The sequence below is a fragment of the Zea mays genome, chromosome 6 (assembly GCF_902167145.1).
Source record: "Zea mays cultivar B73 chromosome 6, Zm-B73-REFERENCE-NAM-5.0, whole genome shotgun sequence".
NCBI classification, from domain to species: Eukaryota; Viridiplantae; Streptophyta; class Magnoliopsida; order Poales; family Poaceae; genus Zea; species Zea mays.
Genome location: NC_050101.1, coordinates 172,325,514 through 172,345,040, shown reverse-complemented (window position 1 = coordinate 172,345,040; position 19,527 = coordinate 172,325,514).

Sequence of the window (19,527 nt, the reverse complement as noted above, 5' to 3'; positions counted from 1 at the left end):
GTAACGGCTAGTTGGTGGGTGAGGGCTATTTATACCCCCTACACCCACCATATTCAATGTCTTGCTACCCACATTAATTCCAGCACATTGCTAGAGCATTGCAAGCACCAAAAGCCTAGTGAGGAGATTAGAGAAGCTTAATCCCGCATTTGTTCCTCATTAGCGCTAGCGAGAGCCACCTATGGCACACACCACTTGCATTAGACTTCTCTTGGTCAAGCTAAAGTCTACGACTTGTTACTCTTGGGGATCGGCATCACCTAGACGGCTTGGTGGCGTTGGGAGCTCGGTGATAACCGTGAAGATCTTGTTGGTAACCCGACTCAAGTTTGTAAGCGGTCTCGAGGGATCCACCGCGCCGGAGTGGCAAAGGATCATTTCGTAGTGAGCACTTGGTTCTTGCGAGGACCAAGGGGGAGCGATACCCTTGCGCGAGTGCTCCAACGAGGACTAGTGGAGAGTGCCGACTCTTCGATACCTCGGGAAAAATTGGAGGAGTCTTCTAAACTTTGCTTTACATTCCGCACTTAATTCAAGCACTTTACATTGTGTATTTGTTTAGCAAGTTTTTGAAGTATTATATTAGCAATATTGTATTTCTAGTATTATTATCTTAGTGCTAGTTGTTGGGGTGAAGTTGGGCTCTTGCTTAGCTCTTGCTTAGGTTTTAATTAGTGTTGATTTTTAGAAAAGCCCAATTCACCCCCCTCTTGGGCATCGTGATCCTTTCAACACTAACTATTCTACACGACTGAAACCAAGATTCTACTACATTAACAAGCACTCATCACAAACTGAACCATAAGAGCACTTCGCAACCTTGTGTTCGCAATATTCCCCTTTGTCGGCGTTTCGTCCCCGGGGGGTTCCTGGACCGACGAGTAAATTGTCGCCGCGTGTCCCAGCCCAGATGGGTCGGCGCGAGACGGAGCACGAAGGGGGAAACAAGAAGACAGGCGTAAAGGGGAAACCCGCGACCTTCGTGTTTGTCCTGCGCCCAGGTCGGGTGCGCTTGCAGTAGGGGGTTACAAGCGTCCGCGTGAGAGGGGCGAGAGGCTTGCACGCGCCGTCCCGTCCTCTCCGCGCGGCCAACCCTCCCGTACGAGTGCCCTGGACCTTCCTTTTATAGGCGTAAGGAGAGGGCTCAGGTGTACAATAGGAGATGTAGCAGTGTGCTAACGTGTCTAGCAGAGAGGAGCTAGCGCCCTAAGTACATGCCGTTGTGGCAGCCGGAGAGGTTTTGGCACCCTGTTCATGTGATATCGTGGCCGTCGGAGGAGCGCTGGAGCCTTGCGGAAGGACAGCTGTCGGGGCTGTCGAGTCCTTGCTGACGTCTCCTTGCTTCCGTAAGGGGCTGAGAGCCGCCGTCGTCATGGAGCACGCGTGGCGCCATCATTATTTGTTTACCGGGGCGAGCCAGATGGGACGCCGGTCTTGTTCCCCGTAGCCTGAGCTAGCTAGGGGTAGGGTAATGATGCCCCCCCTGTGACGTGGTCGGTCCGAGCCATGGGTCGGTCGAGGCGGAGGCTCCTCCGAGGTCGAGGTCGAGTCTGTCTTCCGAGGTCGAGGTCGAGTCCGAGCCCCGGGTCGGGCGAGGCGGAGACCGTCGTTTAAGGCCAAGGCTGAGTCCGAGCCCTGGGGTCGGGCGAGGCGGAGTTCGTCGTCTTCCGGAGCCGAGGCTGAGTCCGAGCCCTGGGGTCGGGCGAGGCGGAGTTCGTCGTCTTCCGGGACCGAGGCCGAGTCCAAGCCCTGGGGTCGAGCGAGGCGGAGTTCGTCGTCTTCCGGGGCCGAGGCCGAGTCCGAGCCCTGGGGTCGGGCGAGGCGGAGTTCGTCGTCTTCCGGAACCGAGGCTGAGTCCGAGCCCTGGGGTCGGGTGAGGCGGAGTTCGTCGTCTTCCGGGGCCGAGGCCGAGTCCGAGCCCTAGGGTCGGGCGAGGCGAAGTTCGTCGTCTTCCGGAGCCGAGGCTGAGTCCGAGCCCTGGGGTCGGGCGAGGCGGAGTTTGTCGTCTTCCGGGGCCTAGGCCGAGTCCGAGCCCTAGGGTCGGGCGAGGCGGAGTTCGTCGTCTTCTGGGGCCGAGGCCGAGACGGGGGTCGAGCCTTGGGGTCGGGCGAGGCGGAGCTTCCTATGGCGCCCGAAGCCGGACTTGGCTGCTGTCAGCCTCACTCTGTCCAGCGGCACAGCAGTTGGAGCGACGCAGGCGGCGCTGTCCTCTTGTCAGGCCGGTCAGTGGAGCGGCGAAGTGACTGCGGTCACTTCGGCTCTGTCGACTGAGGGGTGCGCGTCAGGATAAGGTGTCAGGCCATCCTTGCATTAAATGCTTCTGCGATACGGTCAGTTGGTGTGGCGACCTGGCCAAGGTTGCTTCTTGGCGAAGACTGGGCCTCGGGCGAGCCGAAGGTGTGTCCGTTGCTTGAGGGGGCCCTCGAGCGAGACGTGAATCCTCCGGGGTCGGCTGCCCTTGCCCGAGGCTGGGCTCAGGCGAGGCGAGATCGTGTCCCTTGACTGGACCGAGCCTTGACTTAATCGCACCCATCAGGCCTTTGCAGCTTTTTGCTGATGGGGGTTACCAGCTAAGATTAGGAGTCTTAGGGGTACCCCTAATTATGGTCCCCGACAGTATCCCCCGAGCCTCGAAGGGAGTGTTAATACTCGCTTGGAGGCTTTTGTCGCACTTTTTTGCAAGGGGACTGACCTTTCTCGGTTGCGTTTCGTTCCGGTGGGTGCGCGAGCGCACCCGCCGGGTGTAGCCCCCGAGGCCTCGGAGGAGTGGTTTGACTCCTTCGAGGTCTTAGCGCGTTTCGTAATGCTTCGGCTGGTCTGGTTGTTTCCTCATGCGAACTGGTCGTAGCCCGGGTGCACAGTCGAGTCCCAAGTTCTCAGGCTGGTATGTTGACGTTGTCAACGGTTTGGCCGGAGCCGGGTTTGCGAGAGCAGCCCCCGAGCCTCCGCACAGAGCGAGAGGACGGTCAAGGACAGACTCGACTTTTTTACATACGCCCCTGCGTCGCCTTTCCGCAAGGAGGAGGGGGGAAAGCGCCATGTTGCCCTCGGAGGGTGCCGAACATGGTGTCTCCAGTGAGTTGCTAACGGGTAATCCGAGTGGACGCCTGTGCCCCATTCGTTAGGGGTCGGCTAGTGGCCCGGAGGCGCACTCCAACAGTACCTGCGGGTGATTTGTCGGACCCGGTCCCCTTTTGACGGGGTCTGAGGGCTCGATGCGTCCCTCTGGTGGGATTCCGTTACAAAATCGTTCCCGTTGGTCTCGGAAATGTCCTAGGGTACCTTGGGAGCGTAGCCCGAGCCTTGGTTATGTATCTGATAGTCGCCTAGAGGGGGGGGTGAATAGGGCGAAACTGAAATTTACAAATATAAACACAACTACAAGCCGGGTTAGCGTTAGAAATATAAACGAGTCCGCGAGAGAGGGCGCAAAACAAATCGCAAGCAAATAATGAAGTGTGACACACGGATTTGTTTTACCGAGGTTCGGTTCTCTCAAACCTACTCCCCGTTGAGGAGGCCACAAAGGCCGGGTCTCTTTCAACCCTTCCCTCTCTCAAACGGTCCCTCGGACCGAGTGAGCTTCTCTTCTCAAATCAAAGCCGGGAACAAAACTTCCCCGCAAGGGCCACCACACAATTGGTGCCTCTTGCCTTGATTACAATGGAGTTTTGATCACAAGAACAAGTGAGAAAGAAAAGAAGCAATCCAAGCGCAAGAGCTCAAATGAACACGGCAAATCACTCTCACTAGTCACTAGGGTTTTGTGTGGAATTGGAGAGGATTTGATCTCTTTGAATGTGTCTAGAATTGAATGCCTAGCTCTTGTAAGTGGTTGAGAAGTGGAAAACTTGGATGCAATGAATGGTGGGGTGGTTGGGGTATTTATAGCCCCAACCACCAAACTTGACCGTTGGCTGGAGGCGTCTGCTCGATGGCGCACCGGACAGTCCGGTGCACACCGGACAGTCCGGTGCCCCTGCCACGTCATCACTGCCGTTGGATTCTAGCCGTTGGAGCTTCTGACTTGTGGGCCCGCCTGGGTGTCCGGTGCACACCGGACATGTACTGTTTGATGTCCGGTGCACCGGCATGGGCGATTCTGACTTCTGCGCGCGCTGCGCGCGCATTTAATGCACCGCAGGGAGCCGTTGGCGCCGCAGGGAGCCGTTGCTCCGCTGGCACACCGGACAGTCCGGTGCACACCGGACAGTCCGGTGAATTATAGCGGAGCGGCTGCCGCGCGAACCCGAGGCTGGCGAGTTCAGGAGGCCGAGCTTCCTTGGAGCACCGGACATGTCCGGTGTACACCGGACAGTCCGGTGAATTATAGCGCGCCGGCTTCCGAGAAATCCCGAGGGTGAAGAGTTTGAGTCTGAGTCCCCTGGTGCACCGGACAGGTACTGTTCACTGTCCGGTGGCACACCGGACAGTCCGGTGCGCCAGACCAGGGGTGCCCTCGGTTGCCCCTTTGCTCCTTTATTGAATCCAAAACTTGGTCTTTTTATTGGCTGAGTGTGAACCTTTTTCACCTGTATAATCTATACACTTGGGCAAACTAGTTAGTCCAAAGATTTGTGTTGGGCAATTCAACCACCAAAATTATTTAGGAACTAGGTGTAAGCCTAATTCCCTTTCAATCTCCCCCTTTTTGGTGATTGATGCCAACACAAACCAAAGCAAATAGAGAAGTGTATAATTGAACTAGTTTGCATAATGTAAGTGAAAAGGTTACTTGGAATTAAGCCAATATAACTACTTACAAGATATGCAAGGAATGTTTCTTTCTTATATAACATTTTGGACCACGTTTGCACCACATGTTTTGTTTTTGCAAACTCTTTTTGTAAATCCATTTCAAAGATCTTTTGCAAATAGTCAAAGGTAAATGAATAAGAGTTTGTAAAGCATTTTCAAGATTTGAAATTGTCTCCCCCTATTTCAAATGCTTTTCCTTTGACTAAACAAAACTCCCCCTAAAAGAGATCCACCTCTTAGTGTTCAAGAGGGTTTTGATATACCATTTTTGAAATACTACTTTCTCCCCCTTTTGAACACAATAGGATACCAAATGATAAAGACTTTTTGAAAGCACTAAGTTTTTGAATTTGGTGGTGGTGGTGCGGTCCTTTTGCTTTGGGCTCATTTCTCCCCCTTTTTGGCATGAATCGCCAAAAACGGAATCATTAGAGCCCTCCTTAGTAATTTCTTCCCCTTTGGTCATAAGTAACGAGTTAAGATTATACCAAAGATGAAGTCCGGTCCTTTTGCTTTTGAGCTTTTACTCTCTCCCCCAAGGATGAAGTCCTTTTCTTTGATGCTCATTTCTCCCCAAGGAATAGAGAGTTGCTCGGAGTGATGGCGAAGCATGAGTTACGGAGTGGAAGCCTTTGTCTTCGCCGAAGACTCCAATTCCCTTTCAATATACCTATGACTTGGTTTGAAATAGACTTGAAAACACATTAGTCATAACATATAAAAGAGATATGATCAAAGGTATTTAAATGAGCTATGTGTGCAAGCTAGCAAAAGAAATTTCTAGAATCAAGAATATTGAGCTCATGCCTAAGTCTGGTAAAAGATTGTTCATCAAGTGGCTTGGTAAAGATATCGGCTAATTGATCTTTAGTATTAATGTAAGAAATCTCGATATCCCCCTTTTGTTGGTGATCCCTAAGAAAATGATACCGAATGGCTATGTGCTTAGTGCGGCTATGCTCGACGGGATTGTCGGCCATTTTAATTGCACTCTCATTATCACATAGCAAAGGGACTTTGGTTAATTTGTAACCGTAGTCCCGCAGGGTTTGCCTCATCCAAAGCAATTGCGCGCAACAATGTCCTGCGGCAATGTACTCGGCTTCGGCGGTGGAAAGAGCGACCGAATTTTGCTTCTTTGAAGCCCAAGACACCAAGGATCTTCCCAAGAACTGGCAAGTCCCTGATGTGCTCTTCCTATTAATTTTGCACCCCGCCCAATCGGCATCCGAATAACCAATCAAATCAAATGTGGATCCCCGAGGGTACCAAAGCCCAAACTTAGGTGTATAAGCCAAATATCTCAAAATTCGTTTTACGGCCGTAAGGTGTGATTCCTTAGGGTCGGATTGGAATCTTGCACACATGCAAACGGAAAGCATAATGTCCGGTCGAGATGCACATAAATAAAGCAATGAACCAATCATCGACCGGTATGCCTTTTGATCCACGGACTTACCTCCCGTGTCGAGGTCGAGATGCCCATTAGTTCCCATGGGTGTCTTGATGGGTTTGGCATCCTTCATCCCAAACTTAGCAAGAATGTCTTGAGTGTACTTCGTTTGGCTAATGAAGGTGCCCTCTTGGAGTTGCTTGACTTGGAATCCTAGAAAATACTTCAACTCCCCCATCATCGACATCTCGAATTTCTGTGTCATGATCCTACTAAACTCTTCACATGTAGACTCGTTAGTAGACCCAAATATAATATCATCAACATAAATTTGGCATACAAACAAGTCATTCTCAAGAGTTTTAGTAAAGAGTGTAGGATCGGCCTTGCCAACTTTGAAGCCATTAGCAATAAGGAAATCTCTTAGGCATTCATACCATGCTCTTGGGGCTTGCTTGAGCCCATAAAGCGCCTTAGAGAGCCTATAGACATGGTTAGGGTACTCACTGTCTTCAAAGCCGGGAGGTTGCTCAACATAGACCTCTTCCTTGATCGGTCCATTGAGGAAGGCACTTTTCACGTCCATTTGATAGAGCTTAAAGCCATGGTAAGTAGCATAGGCCAATAATATGCGAATTGACTCAAGCCTAGCTACGGGTGCATAGGTTTCACCGAAATCCAAACCTTCGACTTGTGAATACCCTTTGGCTACGAGTCGAGCTTTGTTCCTTGTCACCACACCATGCTCATCTTGCTTGTTGCGGAAGACCCATTTGGTTCCTACAACATTTTGGTTAGGACGTGGAACTAAATGCCAGACCTCATTCCTCGTGAAATTGTTGAGCTCCTCTTGCATCGCCACCACCCAATCCGAATCTTGGAGAGCTTCCTCTACCCTGTGTGGCTCAATAGAGGAAACAAAAGAGTAATGTTCACAAAAATGAGCAACCCGAGATCGAGTAGTTACCCCCTTATGAATGTCGCCGAGGATGGTGTCGACGGGGTGATCTCGTTGTATTGCTTGGTGGACTCTTGGGTGTGGCGGTCTTGGTTCTTCCTCATCCTCTTTTTCTTGATCATTTGCATCTCCCCCTTGATCATTGCCATTATCTTGAGGTGGCTCATCTTCTTGATTTTGCCCTTCATCAACTTGAGCCTCATCCTCATTTTGAGTTGGTGGAGATGCTTGCATGGAGGATGATGGTTGATCTTGTGCATTTGGAGGCTCTTCGGATTCCCTAGGACACACATCCCCAATGGACATGTTCCTAAGCGCTATGCATGGAGCCTGTTCTTCACCTACTTCATCAAGATCAACTTGCTCTACTTGAGAGCCGTTAGTTTCATCAAACACAACGTCACATGAGACTTCAACTAGTCCAGTGGACTTGTTAAAGACCCTATATGCCCTTGTGTTTGAGTCATAACCAAGTAAAAAACCTTCTACAGTTTTAGGAGCAAATTTAGATTTTCTACCTCTTTTAATAAGAATGAAGCATTTGCTACCAAAAACTCTAAAATATGAAATGTTGGGCTTTTTACCGGTTAGGAGTTCATATGATGTCTTCTTGAGGATTCGGTGAAGATATAACCGGTTGATGGCGTAGCAGGCGGTGTTGACCGCTTCGGCCCAAAACCGGTCCGGTGTCTTGTACTCATCAAGCATGGTTCTTGCCATGTCCAATAGAGTTCGATTCTTCCTCTCCACTATACCATTTTGTTGTGGCGTGTAGGGAGAGGAGAACTCATGCTTGATGCCCTCCTCCTCAAGGAAGCCTTCAATTTGAGAGTTCTTGAACTCCGTCCCGTTGTCGCTTCTTATTTTCCTGATCCTTAAGCCGAACTCATTTTGAGCTCGTCTCAAGAATCCCTTTAAGGTCTCTTGGGTTTGAGATTTTTCCTGTAAAAAGAATACCCAAGTGAAGCGAGAATAATCATCCACAATAACAAGACAATACTTACTCCCGCCGATGCTTATGTAAGCAATCGGGCCGAATAGATCCATGTGGAGTAGCTCAAGCGGCCTGTCGGTCGTCATGATGTTCTTGTGTGGGTGATGGACTCCAACTTGCTTCCCTGCCTGGCATGCGCTACAAATCCTGTCTTTCTCAAAATGAACATTTGTTAATCCTAAAATGTGCTCTCCCTTTAGAAGCTTATGAAGATTCTTCATCCCAACATGGGCTAGTCGACGATGCCAGAGCCAACCCATGTTAGTCTTAGCAATTAAGCAAGTGTCGAGTTCAGCTCTATCAAAATCTACCAAGTATAGCTGACCCTCTAACACTCCCTTAAATGCTATTGAATCATCACTTCTTCTAAAGACAGTGACACCAACATCAGTGAATAGACAGTTGTAGCCCATTTGACATAATTGAGAAACGGAAAGCAAGTTGTAATCTAAGGAATCTACAAGAAAAACATTGGAAATGGAATGGTCAGGAGATATAGCAATTTTACCAAGACCTTTGACCAAACCTTGATTTCCATCCCCGAATGTGATAGCTCGTTGGGGATCTTGGTTTTTCTCATATGAGGAGAACATCCTTTTCTCCCCTGTCATGTGGTTTGTGCACCCGCTATCGAGTATCCAACTTGAGCCCCCGGATGCATAAACCTACAAAACAATTTTAGTTCTTGACTTTAGGTACCCAAACGGTTTTGGGTCCTTTGGCATTAGAAACAAGAACTTTGGGTACCCAAACACAAGTCTTGGAGCCCTTGTGTTTGCCCCCAACAAATTTGGCAACTACCTTGCCGGATTTGCTAGTAAGCACATAAGATGCATCAAAAGTTTTAAATGAGATGGCATGATCATTTGATGCATTAGGAATTTTCTTCTTAGGCAACTTAGCATGGGTTGGTTGCCTAGAACTCGATGTCTCACCCTTATACATAAAAGCATGATTAGGGCCAGAGTGAGACTTCCTAGAATGAATCTTCCTAATTTTGCTCTCAGGATAGCCGGCAGGGTATAAAATGTAACCCTCGTTATCCTGAGGCATGGGAGCTTTGCCCTTAACAAAGTTAGACAAGTTCTTAGGAGGGGCATTAAGTTTGACATTGTCTCCCCTTTGGAAGCCAATGCCATCCTTGATGCCAGGGCGTCTCCCATTATAAATCATGCTACGAGCAAATTTAAATTTCTCATTTTCTAAGTTGTGCTCGGCAATTTTAGCATCTAGTTTAGCTATATGATCATTTTGTTGCTTAATTAAAATCATGTGATCATGAATAGCATCAATATCAACATTTCTACATCTAGTACAAATAGATACATGCTCAACAATAGATGTAGAGGGTTTGCAAGATTTTAATTCTACAACCTTAGCATGCAGCATATCATTTTTAGTTCTAAGGTCAGAAATTGTAACATTGCAAACATCTAGTTCTTTAGCCTTAGTAATCAACTTTTCATTTTCTACTCTAAGGCTAGCAAGAGAAATGTTCAATTCTTCAATCCTAGCAAGCAAATCATCATTATTATCTCTAGGAGTGGAAATTGAAACATCACAAACATGAGAATCAACCTTAGCATTTAAAATAGCATTTTCATTCCTAAGGTTGTCAATTATTTCACGGCAAGTGCTTAGCTCACTAGATAATTTTTCACATTTTTCTACTTCTAGAGCATAAGCCTTTTTAACCTTAACATGTTTCTTGTTTTCTTTAATTAGACAATCCTCTTGGGAGTCCAAAAGGTCATCCTTTTCATGAATAGCACTAACTAATTCATTTAATTTTTCTTTTTGAGCTATGTTGAGGTTGGCAAAAAGGGAACGCAAATTATCCTCCTCATCACTAGCATTATCATCACTAGAAGATTCATATTTAGTGGAGGAGTTGGATTTAACCTTCTTCTTTTTGCCGTCCTTTGCCATGAGGCACTTGTGGCCGACGTTGGGGAAGAGAAGTCCCTTGGTGACGGCGATGTTGGCGGCGTCCTCGTCGTCGGAGGAGTCGCTTGAGCTCTCGTCGGAGTCCCACTCGCGACAAACATGGGCATCGCCGCCCTTCTTCCTGTAGTACCTCTTCTTCTCCTTTCTTCTCCCCTTCTTGTCGTCGCCTCGGTCACTGTCACTAGACATAGGACATTTAGCAATAAAATGACCGGGCTTACCACATTTGTAGCAAACCTTCTTGGAGCGGGACTTGTAGTCTTTCCCCCTCCTTTGTTTGAGGATTTGGCGGAAACTCTTGATGACGAGCGCCATTTCCTCATTGTCGAGCTTGGAGGCGTCGATTGGTTGTCGACTTGGTGTAGCCTCCTCCTTCTTCTCCTCCGTTGCCTTGAATGCAACGGGTTGGGCTTCGGATGAGTCGCCAAGCTCGTTGATTTTCCTCGAGCCTTCTATCATGCACTCAAAACTTACAAAATGCCCGATAACTTCCTCGGGGGTCATTTTAGTATATCTAGGATTACCACGAATCAATTGAACTTGAGTAGGATTTAGAAAAATGAGAGATCTTAAAATAACATTTACTACTTCGTGGTCGTCCCACTTCTTGCTCCCGAGGTTGCGCACTTGGTTCACCAAAGTCTTGAGCCGGTTGTACATGTGTTGTGGCTCCTCTCCTTTGTGAAGCCGGAACCGACCGAGCTCCCCCTCGATCGTTTCCCGCTTGGTGATCTTGGTGAGCTCGTCTCCCTCGTGCGCGGTTTTGAGTACATCCCAAATCTCCTTGGCGCTCTTTAACCCTTGTACTTTGTTGTATTCTTCCTTGCTTAGAGAGGCAAGGAGTATGGTTGTGGCTTGAGAGTTGAAGTGCTCGATTTGGGCCGCCTCATCCTCATCATAGTTTTCATCCCCTACGGATGGTACCTGCGCACCAAACTCAACAACATCCCATATGCTTTTGTGGAGCGAGATTAGATGAAATCGCATCAAATCGCTCCACCTAGCGTAATCTTCACCATCAAAAGTTGGTGGTTTGCCTAGTGGGACGGAAAGTAAAGGTGTATGTTTGGAAATGCGAGGGTAGCGTAGAGGGATCTTACTATACTTCTTGCGCTCTTGGCGCTTAGAAGTGACGGAGGGCGCATCGGAGTCGGAGGTCGATGTTGATGAAGTGTCGGTCTCGTAGTAGACCACCTTCCTCATCCTCTTGTGCTTGTCGCCTTTCCGATGCGGCTTGTGGGAAGAAGATTTTTCCTTCTTCTCTTTGTGGTGAGAAGAAGATTTCTTCTCCTTCCCTTTGTTGGAGGAGCTCTTCTTCTTCTCCCTCCTTTTGGTGCGGGACTCTTCCGATGAAGTGCTCCCGTAGCTTGTAGTGGGCTTTTCGCCGGTCTCCATCTCCTTCTTGGCGTGATCTCCCGACATCACTTCGAGCGGTTAGGCTCTAATGAAGCACCGGGCTCCGATACCAATTGATAGTCGCCTAGAGGGGGGGGTGAATAGGGCGAAACTGAAATTTACAAATATAAACACAACTACAAGCCGGGTTAGCGTTAGAAATATAAACGAGTCCGCGAGAGAGGGCGCAAAACAAATCGCAAGCAAATAATGAAGTGTGACACACGGATTTGTTTTACCGAGGTTCGGTTCTCTCAAACCTACTCCCCGTTGAGGAGGCCACAAAGGCCGGGTCTCTTTCAACCCTTCCCTCTCTCAAACGGTCCCTCGGACCGAGTGAGCTTCTCTTCTCAAATCAAAGCCGGGAACAAAACTTCCCCGCAAGGGCCACCACACAATTGGTGCCTCTTGCCTTGATTACAATGGAGTTTTGATCACAAGAACAAGTGAGAAAGAAAAGAAGCAATCCAAGCGCAAGAGCTCAAATGAACACGGCAAATCACTCTCACTAGTCACTAGGGTTTTGTGTGGAATTGGAGAGGATTTGATCTCTTTGAATGTGTCTAGAATTGAATGCCTAGCTCTTGTAAGTGGTTGAGAAGTGGAAAACTTGGATGCAATGAATGGTGGGGTGGTTGGGGTATTTATAGCCCCAACCACCAAACTTGACCGTTGGCTGGAGGCGTCTGCTCGATGGCGCACCGGACAGTCCGGTGCACACCGGACAGTCCGGTGCCCCTGCCACGTCATCACTGCCGTTGGATTCTAGCCGTTGGAGCTTCTGACTTGTGGGCCCGCCTGGGTGTCCGGTGCACACCGGACATGTACTGTTTGATGTCCGGTGCACCGGCATGGGCGATTCTGACTTCTGCGCGCGCTGCGCGCGCATTTAATGCACCGCAGGGAGCCGTTGGCGCCGCAGGGAGCCGTTGCTCCGCTGGCACACCGGACAGTCCGGTGCACACCGGACAGTCCGGTGAATTATAGCGGAGCGGCTGCCGCGCGAACCCGAGGCTGGCGAGTTCAGGAGGCCGAGCTTCCTTGGAGCACCGGACATGTCCGGTGTACACCGGACAGTCCGGTGAATTATAGCGCGCCGGCTTCCGAGAAATCCCGAGGGTGAAGAGTTTGAGTCTGAGTCCCCTGGTGCACCGGACAGGTACTGTTCACTGTCCGGTGGCACACCGGACAGTCCGGTGCGCCAGACCAGGGGTGCCCTCGGTTGCCCCTTTGCTCCTTTATTGAATCCAAAACTTGGTCTTTTTATTGGCTGAGTGTGAACCTTTTTCACCTGTATAATCTATACACTTGGGCAAACTAGTTAGTCCAAAGATTTGTGTTGGGCAATTCAACCACCAAAATTATTTAGGAACTAGGTGTAAGCCTAATTCCCTTTCAGTATCGAACGTACCCAGGGTCATCTCTCGCTCTACGTCTGAGGCGGCTGTCGAACCCTTCGGGGGCCAGCCTACGAACCCCAGATCAATAGTGGGCGCGGAGCCCGAGTGGCCTGAGGCGGCCGTTGAACCCTTCCGAGGGGCTGGCCTTCGAACCTCTGACCAGTAGTGGGCGCGGAGCCCGAGCGCTCTGAGGCGGCTGTTGAACCCTTTCGAGGGGCCAGCCTTCGAACCTCTGATCAGTAGGGGGCTCGGGGCCCGCTTCCTTCGCGGAGAAGGATCCCTTTCGGGGTGTCCCCTTTCCCGGTCCCTGTTGTAAGAGAGAGAAAGAGGAAGAGGAAAAGGATACGAAATCGAACGACGTGGCGCACATTTTTTGACGCGGTTATTATGGCGGAAGCGAAGCGTCGCCTGCTTCTCCTCCCAAAGGTGCCGCATGTCCTGCCGCAGAGTTAATGCGACGGGACGAGTGGTTCACGGGGCAGCCGTTGCGCGTGCGCGAGCCGTTCGAGGAACGGGTGTCTTGCTTTGAGTTTTGAATCTCGCGGCGGGTTCGGGCGAAGTGTTGAACGGGTCTTGCCTGGGCCTTCATATATTCGAGAGAGGGACCGGTGACGGTTTTCTACTATGCTGCTCTTCTCCCACTTAGGTTTTCGCAACTCGAGGGAATAGCCAGTGAAAGGAAACCGTGCACCTCGTTCTCTCCGCCGCCACCTCTTCTGCTTGGTGATGGCTGACCGGGTGACCATTGTTTTGCCGCACGACCCGTGGCCTTTCTCCACCGTCACGGCGGATGACCTGGAGGCCCTTGTTGCTGAGGGTTTGCTTCGCCCTCTCTTCGATGACTCTGTAAGTGCAATCAACCCTAATTGAGGGTTTTGGTGATTAATGACAAAACAAACTAAGATTCTAACAAGTTTGCTCCTAGTATGTACACAGTATTTCTACAGACAGGAGAAGCACAGATCTTACGAGCATAAAAGTATAAAGCACAGCGGATTTAAAATTCAACATCAAATGGCGTGCTCCAAGTGCTAAGAAATAACGGCGGTGCTAAATTTATAATTCTTGAGTCATAGGAATCGCCGTACAATTAAGAGGGATTCGCGACGGTTAAATAAGTTGTGAAACGAGCCAAGTTCAATATCTTTTGAAAACTCCTTGGAGATCATTTTCCCAGATCATGAATGCCCTTGAGAAGAACAAATTTTACTTCCCACAAATACTCTCCTTTTGTTCTCTTCAAAATACTCAAAATTTGGTTTCAGCCCCCAAAATCGGTTCAACCGGTCCTGAAACCGGTTCAACCGGTTTCGGTACTGTTCACCTGCCACTTCTGCTCTGACCTGTCTGACAGTCAGAGCTGTCAGAAAAGTCGCAGCAGATATTTTTCAGAAACCGGTTGAGCCGAATTTTTTCCTACTCAGCCGGTTTTGAAACCGGTCGAGTCTCCGGCTGAGTAGCTCAGTGGACCGGGATCCCCCTGGTAGAAACCGGTTTTTGCTCCTTTTCTCCCAACGGCTGCCAGCTTTTGGGGGATCCTTTATATACCCCCTCACACTCTCTCTCTCATTTACTCCTGCCTCTCCCACGAATTTTTGGCTGACCAACCTTTAAACAAGCGCATTCATTTCACCTTTCACACCCGCAATCGCATCTCCTTCAATCATTTGAAGGACCCTTGGTGTGAGGTGAACTCGATCGAACTCGTTGTCAATTTCATCTCGATTCTCCCATTCTCTTGTTCTTGAGCTCGTTGCAAACTTAACCGTGTGCGGATTTGTTACTCTTGGAACCTCGTGTTCCTTGACGGTTAGAGGTTGCTTGGGAGTCTCCAAATTTGTGGACAACTCCAAGAAGTTTGTATCACCCGCTCCTTGAGCTGATTTGAGAAGAGATTGCCTTGACCTTTGTGGTCGGCTTGTGGAGGATTAGGGTTGGAAAAGACCCGGCCCTTTGTGGGTTTCTCAACGAGGAGTAGGACACCTTTGTGGTGGTTGTCGAACCTCGGGTTATATCGCGTGTTCTTGTGTGTTCTTGTCAAGCGCTTTATATTCGGTGGTTGGTTCATATTATTCATTTGAGTAGTTTTTGTGTAGGGCAAATCTTTAGCTATATTCTTCACTACTTCGCATTTGTTCAATAAATTATCAAATTTAAGTTGAGCAGGTTCAAACTTGTTCAGTCGTGATTAAAATCGACTGAACCGGTTTGCACCAGTGCAACTTTAATTTAACTTATTTCGAAGTTTTTAGTGAAAATTTTCAGGTGTAGCCTATTCACCCCCCTCTAGGCTACTTTCAATTGGTATCGGAGCTACGTGCCTCATTTTACGCTTAACCGCGTGAGGAAACGATCATGTCTACACAACGGGACCATGTGGATCCTCTCCTCGAGGAAATCCCCGTCACATCTTCCGGTGAGGAAGTGGACCCTAAGGTCCTCGACCTCGCCATGAAGATTGCCGAGAGGATGTTCCTCAAAATGAAAGAGGAAGATGCTAAGAGAAAGGTCGAAGAAGATAAAGGTAAGGGAACATTTGATTATAATGACGATCTAGTGGATCTTTTGGTGTCTAAGGTATTGAGCAAGGTAAGTCTCAACACCGAAGGATCATCTACCAAAAGCAAAGGTAACGAATTTAGCAAAGTTCAATTCGATTACTCTAGAAATTATATTCCCAACTTCTCTTCCGCCCCACTTGGAAAGTTACTAACTCTTAGTGATTTGAACTATGATGAGTGGGCCGACAAGATGAAGTCGCATTTAATCGGTGTGCATCCTAGTCTTTGGGAGATTGTGAATGTAGGTATGTATAAGCCCGCCCAAGGAGAAGAGATGACTCCGGAAATGATGCAAGAGGTTCATCGAAATGCTCAAGCAGTGAGCATAATTAAAGGAAGTCTTTGTCCGGAAGAATACCGGAAAGTTCAAGGAAGAGAAGATGCCCGTGACATTTGGAATATTCTTAAAATGTCACATGAAGGAGATCCCAAAGCCAAAAGACATAGAGTTGAAGCTTTGGAAAGTGAGCTTGCAAGATATGATTGGACAAAGGGTGAGTCGCTTCAATCACTCTTTGATTGGTTGATGGTGTTGGTCAACAAAATAAGAGTACTTGGGAGTGAAGATTGGAGTGACTCCAAGGTCACAAGATTATTCATGAGAGCTTATAAAGAAAAGGATAAGAGTCTTGCAAGGATGATAAGGGATCGTGATGACTATGAGGATATGACGCCTCATCAATTATTTGCAAAAATTCAACAACACGAGTCCGAAGAAGCCCCCATCAAGACAAGAGACTCTCATGCCTTGATCACAAATGAACAAGACAACCTCAAGAAGAACAAAGACCACAAAGCAAAGAAAGTGGTCGAGACCTCAAGTGATGAAGATAGCTCAAGTGATGAAGACACAACTATGTTCATCAAAACATTCAAGAAATTTGTAAGGAAGAATGACAAGTTCCAAATGAAAGGAAAGAAGAGGGCATGCTATGAATGTGGCCAAACCAGTCATTTCATAGCGGATTGTCCTAACAAGAAGGAACAAGAAGCCAAGAAGGAATACAAGAAGGACAAGTTTAAAAAGGGAGGCAAGACCAAGGGATACTTCAAGAAGAAGAAGTATGGTCAAGCCCACATTGGTGAAGAATGGAACTCCGATGAAGAGAGTTCTAGCTCCGAGGAAGAGGAAGTGGTGGTAAATGTGGCCATCCAATCTACATCAAGCGCGCAACTCTTCACCAACCTACAAGACGACTCCTACACTCCAACTTGCCTCATGGCAAAGGGAGATAAGGTAACCTTATTTAGTAATGATTTTTCAAATGATGATGATGATGATCAAATTGCCATGAAAAATAAAATGATTAAAGAATTTGGCTTGAATGGATACAATGTTATCACCAAATTAATGGAGAAGCTAGATAAAAGAAAAGCAACTCTTGATGCTCAAGAAGACTTGCTTATCCTTGAAAAGGAAAGAAACCTAGAGCTTCAAGAGTTGATTCACAATAAAGATGAAATGCTAGATGTCTTGACTAAGGAAGTCTCTTTAGTCAAGATAACTATAGAGAATAAAGATAAAGAAGTAATTAACATGAAAACCTCTATAGCTAATCTTGCAAATGAAAAGAATGCACTTGAAACAAGCATGTTAAGCTTGAATGTTCAAAATCAAGAACTTCAAGTGCAACTTGAAAATTGCAAGAACATCAATGCCTCATCTTTAGTATTTGAATCTAAGTCTAGCTTAAATGATAATTCTTGCAAACATTGTGCCAAATATCATGCTTCTTGTTGTCTAACTAACCATGCAAGGAAGAATAGCCCACAGGTGAAGGTCAAAGAAATTTTGAAAAGATTCTCTAGCAATGATGGGTTAAAGAAAGTTGAACCCAAGTACAAGTCTCTTAAGCCCAACAATGGAAGAAGGGGGCTTGGGTTCAACTCATCCAAGGAAAACCCTAGCACAGTGCATAAGGGGTGGAGATCCCCCAAGTTCATAGAGGGAACCACCCTATATGATGCCTTGGGGAGGATTCACTCCTCAAATGACAAGTCACCTCAGGTAAAGGTTAACTTGAGTTCCACAAAGAGTAAGATGAAGGAAGTGGGATCCTCAAGTGGACAAAAATCTAATGCTCCCATTTCCCACTCATATCTTTGTGATTATATGTTGACTTGGGATTTAGGGAAATTGGTTGTGAAATATGTGGGTGCCTACACTAAACGAAAAGTCATGAAAAGATGTGTGTGGGTACCCAAGGCTATAACTAACACTGTAGGACCCAATTCAATTTGGGTACCTAAAAGCATAGCCTAAACTTGTTTTGCAGGTCTACTCCTCTGGTGGGTCAAGTTGGGTGCTTGACAGTGGATGTACAAATCACATGACCGGGGAGAAAGACATGTTTCATACATTGCAACTAACTCAAGAAGCACAAGAAATTGTGTTTGGAGATAGTGGCAAGAGTAAGGTGATTGGTATTGGTAAAATTCCTATCTCTGACCAACAATCACTTTCAAATGTTTTATTGGTAGATTCTTTAAGCTATAATTTGTTGTCCGTTTCACAACTTTGTGGAATGGGTTATAATTGTCTATTTTCTGATGTGGATGTGAAGATCCATAGAAGGGAGGACTCCTCAGTTGCCTTTACTGGTCGCTTGAAGGGCAAGCTTTATCTTGTTGATTTCACAACAAGTAAAGCGACGCCTGAGACTTGTTTAGTGGCGAAGTCCGACAAGGGTTGGCTATGGCATCGCCGGCTAGCCCATGTCGGTATGAGGAATTTGGCCAAACTTCAGAAGGATAATCACATCATTGGACTAACAAATGTTGTATTTGAGAAAGATAGGGTTTGTGGCGCATGCCAAGCAGGAAAGCAACATGGAGTCCCACATCAATCAAAGAATGTGGTCACAACAAAGAGGCCATTGGAGCTTCTTCACATGGACCTCTTCGGACCTGTGGCCTACATTAGCATTGGTGGTAGTAAGTATGGTTTAGTCATTGTTGATGATTTTTCTCGATTCACCTGGGTTTTCTTTTTGAGTGACAAAGGTGAAACTCAAGAAATTTTGAAGAAATTCATGAGGAGAGCTCAAAATGAATTTGAGCTCAAAATCAAGAAAGTGAGAAGTGATAATGGGACGGAATTCAAGAACACATGTGTCGAAGAATTCTTAGGAGAAGAGGGAATCAAACATGAGTTCTCGGTGTCTTACACTCCACAACAAAATGGTGTTGTGGAAAGAAAGAACCGAACTCTAATTGAAGCTGCAAGAACCATGTTGGATGAGTACAAGACACCTGACAATTTCTGGGCAGAGGCAGTCAACACCGCCTGTCATGCAATCAACCATCTCTATCTTCATAAGATCTACAAAAAGACTGCTTATGAGCTTCTCACTGGTAACAAACCTAAAGTTGATTATTTTAGAGTGTTTGGTTGTAAATGTTTTATTCTTAACAAGAAAGTCAAGAGCTCAAAGTTTGCTCCTAGAGTGGACGAGGGCTTCTTGCTCGGTTATGCATCAAATGCGCATGGATATCGTGTTTTCAACAATACCACCGGTCTTGTTGAAATAGCGATAGACGTGACACTTGATGAGTCTAATGGCTCGCAAGGGCATGTTTCTAATGACACTGCAGGAAATGAAGAACTACCTTGTGAGGCCATAAAGAAACTTGCAACAGGTGAAGTGAGACCTCAAGAAAGGGATGATGAGGAAGGAACCTTATGGATGACCAATGAGGTTGTTGATGTGGGTGCAAGGGTGGTGAGTGACAAAGTCTCCACCCAAGCAAACCCATCAACCTCAAGTCATCCAAGCCACGAAGAAAATCATCAAAGGATGCCAACAGTGGTAGAAGATGAACAAGAAAGTATTGATGGTGAAGTGCCTCTTGATCAAGTGAATGATGAGGAGGAGCAAATACAAAGACATCCATCAGTGCCTCATCCTAGAGTCCATCAAACAATTCAAAGGGATCATCCAGTGGACAACATCCTCGGTAGCATCAGGAGAGGGGTAACAACTCGATCTCGTTTAGCTAATTTTTGTGAATTTTACTCGTTTGTTTCCTCTCTTGAGCCACTTAAGGTTGAAGAAGCATTGGGTGATCCGGATTGGATAATTGCCATGCAAGAGGAGTTGAACAACTTCACTAGGAATGAA